This window comes from Vidua chalybeata, chromosome 3 (assembly GCF_026979565.1).
Source record: "Vidua chalybeata isolate OUT-0048 chromosome 3, bVidCha1 merged haplotype, whole genome shotgun sequence".
NCBI classification, from domain to species: domain Eukaryota; kingdom Metazoa; phylum Chordata; class Aves; order Passeriformes; family Viduidae; genus Vidua; species Vidua chalybeata.
In genome coordinates this window covers 80,141,083-80,153,913 of record NC_071532.1, presented here as the reverse complement: position 1 = coordinate 80,153,913, position 12,831 = coordinate 80,141,083, and positions in this window count along the sequence as shown.

The following is a 12,831-nucleotide window of genomic DNA, read 5'->3' as shown; positions in this document are numbered from 1 at the left end:
TTTCCTAGATTGCCTAGATCCTTAGTTTTAACTGAAGTCTGTATCAAACTGTAATTTTCCCTTATGTTTGTTGATCAGACAATAAAGGGACTTCTAACTAGGGAAGAAATTGGAGCTACTTGTGTTTCTAATATATCTATGCCAAATAAAATCAATATAGGAATAATTATATTACCATAACCTAAGAACTTCCTGAATATGTGGGCTGGTGGAGGAAATCCAAGGCCACTGCATGAAAGTATGACATGACTGTCATTTCTATTTTTGTGCATGCCAACCTAGTGAAGAGCAGTAGCTGATAGGCACTGGCTGTTCTGGCAAACTCTGAGGGTGGTATTTTTTAACCTTGCTCAGTGGGGCCATTACTCAGCTGGGAATTGCACCTAATACACATTAAAAAATGGAAAGGAAAGGAAAAGGAAAGGAAAAGGAAGGAAAAGGAAGGAAAAGGAAAGGAAAAGGAAAGGAAAAGGAAAGGATAAGGAAAGGAAAAGGAAAGGAAAAGGAAAGGAAAAGGAAAGGAAAAGGAAAGGAAAAGGAAAGGAAAAGGAAAGGAAAGGCGCTTTTTAAAATGCTTGTTGTAGTTACAAATCAACGTAATGCAGAGCGGTGTCTGCACACACATGCTGCAGATGGGAGTGCAGAGCACAGCTCCTGGGGCTGTTCAGCTGTACCCCAGAGCTGTACTTGTGGATAAGAATAAACTTGTGGAATACAAACAGTACAGCACCATATGCCCACTCTCACAATGCCCACCTCCCCTGGGCCTCTTCTCCCAGAGCTTGGGCAGGCAGACACAGCTTCTCTCCCTCAGCAAAGATACACCTGCAGCCTGCCAGAGCCTGACAAGGGCTGATTCAAGCAGTGTAGGGGGAGGAAGGATAACATAGCCATGGAGTGGCTGCAGTCTGGTAGACTGACAAAAGCTGAGACTTTGGTTGGAGTGCTGGAGCAAGAACTATGTTCAGTAGTAAGACAGGACTCATTTGGGGTTGGTCTTGGGGTTTGGGATTGGTCATTACCCTGACATTGTTTTCTAAAATAAAATCCAACGTGCATGACCTGGAAGAATAACCTTTAACTAGAGTTTTTAGGAGGTCAAGTGGAACATAAGTCAGAAGTGGAGAGTCAGCATTTTAATCTTGAGGACAAAGCTGCAAGCACAGAGCAGGAAGACCACACAATGTATTGGAGATTGAACATGCAAAGGTTTGCACCTTCATTGGGCAGTGACAATGTGGCTGGGGGGTTGGGGGGTGGTACACCAAAGGTATCCAACCTGCCAATGGTCTCAGCATCATGGATTTTCCATCAGCTACCAGAAGGAGACGGGGATCAAGGAATGTCTTCAGTTTCTTTATCTATTTCTCCTCATCACCTTTTTCTGTCAAAATGGTCAAGTTGTTTTTTGTGACCTGGGTGTGACACCCCAGTTGTGACTGAATCTGTCTTGAGGATGACAGGATCAGCTACCTCCAACTCATATAATTAGACTTCAAAAGGCTGGAGGAGAAAAGTCAGGAGAATGTGGTTATTTTTCCCCAAGACACTGTGCAGTTTATAAAATGCATGATTAGATTTTTTTCACAGTGTGCTGCAGCCAGCTCATAGATCTTTCAGAAAGGTAAGTCAGAAACTATCAGAGAAGACATCAGAAGGAGAGTCAGTAACCATGATGGTACCACAATTTGCAGGTTCACATTGAATCATAGGTCTTGCTGGAACGAAGCCTTCTGAAAAGAATCCCAAAATGTGTCTATTTCCAGAGGGAGAACACAATGAAACACTGCTTAAATGAAACCCTCTTCCCACACTACATCTCACACCCAACACCTCTTAAAATCTCACCTGAAAATAGGAGTTTCTGAAATGTCTCTAGGAGGGCATGTGGTATCTTTCTACTTTTTAGTTAGACCATTCACCACATCCACCATTCCCTAAGCTGTTTAGTGTGGGGATGTACTTCTCTGGTCTTCTAGGGACAAGGTAGATGCAACTGGTCTTATTTGGCTTTCCAGGCTTACGGTTACAGCCATCACTGAGGGTTTTGCTGCACAGTGTTGTGTTGCTAGCTTGGATCTATGGCAAGCTGTACCATGAAAATAACCTGCAATGCCCCTCCAGAAGTTTTGCATAAACAGAAATACTCCTTCTTATTAGTTTCTTCCAATACATTGATGACTCTTCTGCGAGCATGTAACCAGATCTACATGAAATGATTGTAATAGCAGCCTGTAGTAATGGGGGGAAAACCAGTTCTTATTCTCTTGCATAAAATGTCAAAACATGGATCAGACTGGCTGAACATCCAGAAATTCTTTCCATTGGATCACCAGATTTGCCAGCCATTCTAGGATGTCTTTTTCCAAAAATGAAGATGACTTACAAAATTGTCTAGCTTGAGTGAAGAGAGATACAGTTTCTAAAAGGAAGGGTGAGTTTATTTTGGAGTTTTATATTATCTGTTTTTAAAGTCTTATATTTAGGAATTGCTTTTCTTTCCAAAATAGTCAAAGATGCATTATGTCATAGCAAAAGGCCCCTAAAATGGTATTTGTTTATTTAAATGGCACATTATCTTATTCTTAGCATTTATTATAATCCTTTCAGAGTCCATTAGATCTTGTCCAAGTTGCTGATCATGTAAAATTCCAAAATATTTAAACAGAGACCAGCAACAGCACAAAGATTATTAAATTAAATACGACTAGTCAATTTTATGGGCAAATTGAAGTTCTCATTTGGGTATTTCTTTTTCTTATGTGGGCACAAGGAGAAGGGGAAAGAAAAGTTGATCATCCTTGCAAAGGGCAACTGGTGAAATTTTAACTTAAATGGTAAAAAGCTCTTTAGCAATGAAACTGAGTGTGAGAAAAACAGGTGATGTACAGTCTTCAAAGACTTATCTATACCTTTCTGTTCAGGAATTTTTGCGTGTGCATGTAGCAATCAGAATGAAGACTGACAGGTACAGATTACTAACTCAATTTAATGCTGCATACAGCAGCTACAGGTGGTGGTGACAAAATTCTGTCAGATTTCTCTGCTCTCTGTGCGCAATCAGCAGAGCTTCAGGAAAAAGCAAAAGAGCATTTGGGGAGTCTGTGCTGTGCCTGCTTACAAAATGTGAAGCTTAAACAATTAGAGATGTGGTCAGTGAGAATAAAAGCTGCTGCATATATATGTATATGCATGTATGCATACATGGATATGCAACATATGCATAGACATGCTGCACTGAATAAGCAAGAAATATTTTCCATCTGGAGAAGTCATAGATGAAAATTGTGTGCTGGAACAGCCATAAAACAGTAAATCTGACATTATTTTTCCTACCTTTGTCACTAGAGTTTCTCAATGTGTTCTTCTTTGGCAATGCCTTTTAGTGTCAAGACACCCAAACTGCAAAGCCCTCAACTTCTTGAAGTTATTGACTCTCAGATGAAGGCAGAGTCCATCTGAGAGCATCTGCTGTGCTGAATGCAACCAAATATCTCAGCCTGAACATGAAGGAAAACAGCACTGCTCCTGAGCAGTCACCAACCCCTCAGAGCAGTTCTCATTAAACCAAGATTGTTCTTCAACTTCACTACACACATTATCTTTCAATGTTTACCAGCACCACAACAATGCTTAAAACCATAAGTTTTATACAGCAGCATCTCTGCACTGCATCCTTCACTGCTTAGCTTAGGAGGTGACAAATGGTTCCACTCAGCCTGGCTGCCACTGTTTTTTGCAGAAGTACAGCTCCCATGGTGGCAGTGCAGTGCACACACTCCAGTTTCACCCTTGTGAGAGACTGGATCTCTGCAGCAAGCCACTTGGAAGCTGAACTGCTTTTGGCCTGATTGCTGCTAGGGACAATACCCCATGTCACCATGGGCTGTGCCAGCTAGCCCCTGAAACCTGCCAGAATTCAAAGCTGCAGGGAGCCAAGGCTGGACCAGACAGGCAGCCTAGCAAGTGGGAAGAAGCATCACTTCTTGGCCAGCCTAGCCAGAGGTTCCAGGCAAGAGAAGGAAGGCTGAGCTACTGTTGTGGGACAAGCTGGAGAAGGAGACAACCCCATGACAGAAGCACAGGAGAGGCAACATATTAAGAAACTCACAGATTGACTGGAGTAGGGAGAGTGCTAGGTTATTTTTTGTAGATAGTAACAAACTCTTTAACAGGAAAGTTAGTGCATATAGTCTGTATAGTATATAGTGTAGTGTATAGAAAATCATAGGCCATGATTTTCCCTGGTTAACTGCTTCCCCAGATGCAATTTCCAGACTGAAGATAAAAAGTCAAGGCCATGAATACAGCAGTAGCTGCTTTTATTCAGTACTTCCCAAGAAAACCAGGTGGATGCTTCAACAGAGCTGGTTTTTTGTCAGAAGATAGATTTACAAAGGAAAGGTTTACCTCAAGTGACCTTAGACTAAGGATGTAACACAGTCCTCTCTGTCCTTCAACTGTGTCGTGGTGGATTTCTCCATGGGGAAACAAGCCAAGATCCAGGTGTTGACTCCTATGGAGTATGATTTCAGATTTCAGGACACTGCTTTATGCATAGAGACCATCTAACCTGAGTACTTCAAATAAATTTATGTTGCTAAGATTTAGTATGAGCAACTTTTCCATGGGAAAGGTGATATTTCAATTGGCAATTTCCAATTTCACATAAAATACTACAGCTGGAAAAATATACATACTGGAATTCAAAAAATTCCCATGAAAACAAGAGAGGAAGTCTTCTCCTAGTTTGAAGTTGTATGTGGAAAAGACATTAAATACTGTCATAATCTGAATTGAAGCCCGATATCTTTTATCCTGTCATTAATGTGGAAAAATCAGTGACTTCACGGGTAAAAATAATGTCTATATGAGCAGTCTTCAGCTTTTTATTTCAGTTTCTCAGAATGTGGAACTTAAGGTACTTCAGTGGAGTACATGGCTGGAAAATTTAGCCTAGAAATGCTACTGTTTAAAGGCACTATCCTAGGGAAACATATAAAATCTGATTGCTTTTCTTTTCCTTTCTTCATAGCAGGATTTTAAGTTCATTGAGATCACAAGGAAAGAGAAATAACACAAACCTTTTTTTGACATGATTCAGATATTTAGATAAACCTTAGCTAAAGATCCAGATTTTGAGATGGCAAGTTAGTCCAAAAATTCTCATATCCATCCCTGAGGCAGGTGATGGTCAATATCTCACCGAATAAATCACCAGGAGAAAGTCCACAGAATCACATGGTTCTTTGATTTTATTTCCTTACAGTGTCAGAAGAAATGCCAAATGTTGTGATCTTACGTAAGGGAGTATATGCTTTATATGCATGAACACTGTGAGTAAGAGCAGGAGTTCAACCAGCAATCCTACCTAGAGTAACCAACAGTCAAAGCCAATAGAGTCCAGTAGGGTTTTGGGTGAAATATTCAAATCCTGAGGCTTTTTCCAACTCCTGGTTAGCAAGAGTGTAGAAATTAAATGTATTTTTCTCGGGGTGGGGGGGGGGGGGGGGAGGCTAGAGGAACACAAAGCTATTGTGACAACTAAAGAGAAACAATTGTGCACCATACATCTGGAATGCAGGGCTGCTCACAGATTACATTTTTTTTTTTTTTAATCTTAGAATAAACTGTGGGCATCTTTGAGGAGCTGAGATTACCAGGATTACTGCAAGAAACCCTGCCCTGGAATGCTGGACACCCATCACTAGTGGTGAGGAAGCAGAGGAAGCTGAGAGCAGTGTGCTGTTACCTCAATGGTTTTGCTTCAATTATAGAACAAGAAACAGCTCCAGGTCCCATGGAAACCAATGGTAAATCATTGGTCAGATTTTCTATTCTGATTATTAAGTACTCTTTCTGTTATGAAAAATAGAGATTGCTTTTAGTGATATTCTATTTTCTCATCAACATGCTACTTGTTATTTCTAGGCAATTCTATAACCTTGTATGATTCAATTTATAAAATCAAATATAGGCCTCTATGTAACTTTCAGTTTTGAGCTTATTATCTTTCAGATTTCTCACTACTTTTATTTACAGATTTTAGTGATGCTCAGTTTTTCACATTTTCTTATGTAATGCCACCTGCTGCCATTATCAGTTTTCCATGAAGACCTCAGGATGATATCATACTCTCCAACAGACTCAGATGTCTAAAGGAAATTTTCAGCTCAGTTTTCACTGTGAAGAAAAGAATTTGCTGGGCAGCACATGAAGTTCCAGATGTGACAAAGTCTGGCTCTCCAGCTTCCTGATGTGAAGTACAGCAAAGTGTTAATAGTTTTTACTGAGTAGTCAGCTTGAAAAGGAATAGGGGATTTAAGACATCCTTTATTGGTAGAAACTCCAGACAAGTGGGCAACTCTCAAAGGTTTTTTGTGAGGGTTTTTGGTGTCTCATGACCTATTGAATTTTGCATTTGTATTACCCTGAGCAAACTTCTGTGGTTCTCATTACAATTTATGTATAACCTGCACTGTTTGCAGCCAAGGCCTAAAGATGAGAACAAATCTCTGAGGAGTTAAAAGTAGCAAGAAGGTAATCTGATCCCAGAGGCAAACAGGAGAAGAGTGACTGGGAACAGGGCCACTTCAGGTAAAATCTGCACTGTCACCCTTTAACCATGCCAAAGAAATGGGGACACTGGAAATAGTCTCCATAAAGCCTTTTTTAAAAAGGGACGAGACTACAGATCCCATGTCATCAGAACATACTCTCAAAATTAGGCTTGTATCAATAAAAACCTGTCTATTCTCTCATCCTGTTTTCTGTTCTCCCTGCTAAAGACAGCATCATCTGCAGAGAATGCCCAGATCTAGAAAAGAGATTTTATGAGTAAGATGCCCTTCCAACAGTTTCCATCCTTTAGTCCTGTTCTGTGGGGCCGTGGGACGCCACAGTCCTGTTATCTTTCAACAGGTAGTTGGTTATTTGGTTCTTGGGGTCAAAGTCTGAGTGGAACGACAACCTGTGCATTTTACATATCATAAATGAACTAATTCTTCTCCAAGAAATGTTTTCAAACTCCACTCAAGCATCTAAGAAGAAGGCAAACAAAATCCCTTGTATGTCTGGGGCTGCCAATATAGCTGGAAGTTAAAATGAATGTGAAAAGCATGTTACAGAGGAGCCTCTGCAACACATCATAAACTGCAGCCACTCCTCAGTGGACTTTGTTCTTCATGGGCTAGTAATAATTTTTCTTCATTACAGTCCTTTCTCAGCAAGAGATCCCCTAAACAACACTGCAGAACTGGGGAAAAGAAAAAAAAAAAAACAACCAAAACTCAAATTCTGTTTGGAGCAACAGTAGCCACCCAGCATAAATGGGAGAGGAACATTAAGCTGCCAGGCACACCAAAACCATCAGGACACACTATGCAGGACATGGCAAAGAATTGGAGGAAAGGGGCTTGTTATTCAGCTGTGCTGGGCAGCATGGGAAAAATGAGAAAACGATAAAAAATTATTTAAAGGCAGAAGAACAACAAAAAAGTGCAACCTGTTGGAAAGGGGAGGAGGAATGGGAATTTATTGCACCGTTTTGGAGGAGCCTAGATTTTGGATATATCTAAGGAGCTACTCTTTAAAGAAAAGGTGTACAGTACAATACAGGGGAAGCAATGTAGAGCACATTGCAAAGCAATTTCAATAGCAGGATACAATGCAGGCAGCAAATCCTCAGTATCCATCTCCAATAGCTGTATGCATGAAGCAATTCTTCAGGATTGAGTGCTGATATGCCAATTCTCACACTGCCATAGATCAGAAGAAGAAAAACCCAGACAAGAGTCACCCTGATGTTATCAGTCCAAGCCTCACGCCTGCAGCCTTTCCCAGAACTTGTCTCTCTTGCTCCTCTGCTTTTAAATTTCACATCATCTCTTTGTCTTCTCCTGGAGAAGAGCTCAGGGTGGGAGGTGCTGCAGCCCTGCAGAGGTGCACAGCCATGCAGTGACTGCTGCAGCCATGCCAGGCAGCTGCACACCAAGAGCCACAAGGCAGGGGCAGCAGGAAACCACAATTCTGCCAAAACACCAATGTCACTTCTCCCATTACTTTTTCTCACTGCCTTAAGCAAAATCCCTGTACCTTAAACCAGCCTCTTCCAGATTCAGTGCTGAGACAGCCCACAGGCTCAGAAGTGCTGCAATTCCATGGGGCAAACAGACCTGCTGGCTTGAAGTTCTCACTTTGCTGATCCTTTCATTCTGCATCTGCTGTGAAAACATTTTAAACAGAAATATTTCCATTTCTCAACTCCTGGGCAGATCTTGATGAGATTTACTGATCCCATTCCCTCCCTGTACCCATCCCTCAGCACACCTTGCTTCCTGCTAGTCTGAGATATTAAATGCTAATTACCTGACAGCTTCGGAACATGGTGGATCTCTGTCATTCTTTAACCCTGGTCAGCAACTCAGCCCCATGTAGCTGCTTGCTCATTTTCCTTAGCTGGATTAGGGAGAAAATCTGAAGGGTAAAAATGAGGAAACTCGTGAGTTGAGATAAAGGCAGTCTAATAGGGAAAGTAAAAGCCATGCACACAAGAAAAGCAAACCCAGGAATTCATTCCCATTGGAAGGCAGGTGTTCAGCCATCCCCAGGAAAGCAGGGCTCTATCACACATAGCAGGGACTTGGGCAGACTAAAGTTGTCACTCTGAGCATTTTCCCCCTTCCTTCTTCCCCCAGCTTTATATGCTGAGCACAGCACCATATGGTATAGAATGCTCCTTGGTCAGCTGAGGTCGGATGTCCTGGCTGTGTTGCCTCCCAAACTTCTTGTGCACCCCCAGCATCCTCTCTGGTGGAGTGGGGTGAGAAGCAGAAAAGGCCTTGCTGCGCAAGCATGGCTCAACAATAACAAAAACACCCCTGAGCTATCAATACTGTTTTCAGCAGAAGTCCAAAACATAGTTCATATTGCCTACTCTGAAGAAAATTATCTCAGCCAAAGCCAGCACAATTTCCTTCTGCCTAGCCCTGGCAAGGCAGCATGGGACATTTGCTTACAGCTGCCAGCCAGGGAGGGCAGAGGATTCTAAGAGCAAAGGAGCTAACATGAACCAATTTTCTACCATCCAGCTTGAAAGGTTTGCTATGAGAAAATATATCAGATATTTGTTTGCTCTGGCTATGAGTGCACAGTAAGGAAGAGTTTAAGAACAGCTGATCCTGCATTTGGGCATGGGGACATTGCAGAACATCCTTGCTGGCTCTTCCCACCCCATAAGAATCTCGTGTTCTTCAACAAGTGCAAGGTGCAGCACGTGGGTCAGGTCAACCCCCAGTATCAATACAAGCTGGAGGATGGATAGATAGGAGCAGCCCTGCCAAGAAAGAGTTGGGAATGTTGGTGGATGAAAATCTGGACATGAGCCAGAAATGTGCACTTGCATCCCAGAAAGCCAATTTTATTCTGGGCTGCATCAAAAGCAGCGTGGGCAGCAGGGTGAGGGAGGGGATTTTGCCCCTTTGCTCTGCTCTGCTCTGCTCTGGTGAGATCCCATCTGGAGTCTCTGGGGTCCCCAGCACAGGAAGAACATTGACATGTTGGAGCGGGTTCAGAGGAAGGCCACCACAGTGATTAGAGGGCACCTCTCCTATGAGGAAAGGCTGAGAAAATTTGGATTATTCAGCCTGGAGAAAGAAGGTTTTAGGGTGACCTAATTGCAGCCTTCCAGTTCCTGAAGGGAGACTATAAGAAAGATGGAGATAAATATTTTACAAAGGCATGTAGTGATAGGACAAGGGGCAACAGCTTCAAACTAAGGGTAGGTTTAGAGTAGAGTTTGGGAAGAAATTCTTTATTGTGAGGGTGGTGAGGCACTGGAACTGGTTGCCCAGAGAAGCTGTGGATGTCCCATCCCTGGAAGTGTAGAAGACCAGGTTGGATGGAGCACTGAGCCACCTTGTCAAGTGAAAAATGTCCCTGCCTATGGCAGAGGGCTTGTATGAGATGGTCTTTCAGGTCCCTTCCAACACAGGCCATTCCATGATTCTTTGACTCTGTGATTTTCTCTGCTAAGGGGATTACATGGAGTTGCACAGCGAGCACCCCCAGGTATAGAAACAGATTATATAAAGGCCCTTTGCTGCTTTGCCTCCTCACCACCCTGCTGTGCTCCAGCAGGTTCCCAACAACTGGCTGTGACCCCTGGGAGGAGCCGAGCTATCCCACAGTCATGCTAGTTTCTTTCAGGGTTTGATGTGGTTCCTGCACACTCCCCACATCAAATGGCTCATCAGTGGGAAAAAAACCTGGTCCACAGTAGGTCTGCAGCATCATGAGGGAGAGGGCCAAAATCTTTGCCACTTCTTTGGTAACACTTCCACAGACACAATGATTTCTTGCTAGGAAGCTAAAAACCCTGATGTGGTCTTTGTGACAGCAGACATCCTTTTGTGGATTATTGCCAAAACTCAGAGGCCTGTAAAGAAAGATGGGAAGTGTCTTTTGGGGAAAGAAATCCCCCCCTGCCTTTCATGAGAAGTTAATAAATGTCAGAGAAAAAATCTGAAGACATAATAATGGCTGCAAGAATTAACTTTCTCTTACAGCAGTAAGAGAATTAACTTTCTCTGGCAGCAGTGCCAGATTATTTACTGAAAGTATACATTTCCTCTTTGAGATTTGTTTGAGGGTTTTTCTCTTAAAAATAGATAACCAAAGGTTTATGAATGAAAGATACATTGGGGAAAAAATCAACTTGACACATAAAATTAAATTTCAGTGTCAAAACTCTTGGATTTAATAGAGAAGGAAGAAAAGCATTTCATGCAGGCATCCTACTGCAAAAAGGAAGGCCACTGGAGATTAATGAGGAAATAAATGGAAATAATATATGAGGACTAAATAAGGAGGAAGTTTAGGCCATAAGAGATTAATGAGGAACATACACTTGCTCTAGCTTTGCCACCAGATGTATGAACTGAATTGTATTTTATGGCTTTCAAGGTAAATTGAAAGTGACTGAACACCAAAGAAACTTTACACAGAGTTTTCACTCACAGTCCTCCTGGGACTCTTCCCTTTGGAGGTGGGAAAGGCTACATATGCTAGCTCTGCAGTTTTTGGTGATGAGCAGAGGAAGTATCTCTGTAGAAAGCTTTGTTACCACATGCTTCCTTCTTTTGAGCATGAGACAACCAGTGAAAAGCCTTGGTTTTGCACAGAAGTCACTGAACTGCAGCTGAAGTTAAGTTGCTCTTTAAATCATGTAATTAAAAGCAGAAACAAAAGTCTTAAAAGGCATTATCCAATCTTTATATTCTCACTGCCACGTGTGCGCGCATATGCAAATGCACTTGCTGTCAGAAAAATTTGCTATTTCAAAATAAATTTTGCCCACAATTTGAGATAAATATTTAGACTATGAAATGTCATAAGAATTAATATAATTATATTTTGGAAATCACTTTTTTTTTATTTCTATATTTACTTTTTTTATTTAAATAGCAAAAAAGCATATTTTAAAATAATAAAATAAATTACAGTAAAATTATCTGTTCTGATTAAGATGGAATAAAATGTCTCAAATGAAGCTAAGATAGATAAAATGAATTGTTTAATTATCTTAAAATCCCCTGTTTCAGTATCAATTTTCTGCATCTTCTATCCCTTCTATTCATTTTCATTTCAATGCTAACCTAAGGCATTTTCTGTCCCCATCTGCCTTCTGAGGTTTTGTCCCAGAGCCAAAAAGTGCTTTCCTGATTGAGCTCTCAACTTACCATCTCCACTCCTGACATGGCTCAGCCATAACCAGGGCTGCTCTCCATGGTAGCTGAGACCCTCAGCTCTGCATCGTGGCAGCCCACCACCATTTCCCTTGGTCTCTTTCCCTGCACACCAGGTGGTGTTCTTTTTTATTTCAAGTCCCTAAGTGGGTGCAAAGATGGGAGGAGGTGTATTTGAATTGCTCTGATCACTATATCCAAAATCATGACAGCCTGAGAGAAACATGACCTGCCATGGGGGCAGCTGCTGGAGTGCTGAGTGGGCCACATACGAGACTGGACTCTCTTGTTTGCTCAGTATAAGAAAAGAGCCCAGGCAGGTCTGCCTGAAAACCCTGGCCAGCTCAGGTCCCATTATAAGCAGTGTAGGAAATCCCATATCCTGGGTTCCCCTCAAGTTTTTTCCTACAGCTCCATCAAAAGCCAGCTCTTCTTTGTAAGATGAAAATTGGCATAATCCAGATCTATTGAAAAAGGATTTCATAAGTCACTTTCCCCCTGATTCACATCCAACAAATTAGGTGTACACCATGGCTACTGCACAGGTCAAGGCCAACTGTGTGGTGACCCTTTGCCTGACCACACTCATTCCAAGCTCTTCTTGGCAGCATCCTGGCAAGGGCTGTGGAAACTGAGGATGGATTCTGCCCACAAAGCTCTGTGATGAGTGGGGTGATGAGAAGTAAAGAACAAAGTAGAAAGTTGTACTTTCTATTGCAAGCATCCTTCAAATTCAAGGGAACAGAAGGCCTTCACCAGCCCCTGTAATTTTTGCTCTCATCTGTCCAAAGAAGAGAGTAGAAATGACATTAGTCTCCTACTATGTTGGAAGTCTGAGCCATGAGCTGTCCCTGGTCTTTGGGAAAGTCACCTTGGACCAGTAAGAGAAGGACATTCTCTATAGTAGACTGGCCATACCTCTGATTACTGAAGCAGCTGCTTCCCAAAAAATCAGTGGGGTTTTTGTTTAGATTTGCCAATTTTTGCTTTTACCATGTTTAGGAAAAGCTGGATCCAAAATTATTGGTGCAAAGTAAATAGGTCTTAGCCTAACCTTTCCAAACAAGAATGTTTCTGTCTCTTGCAC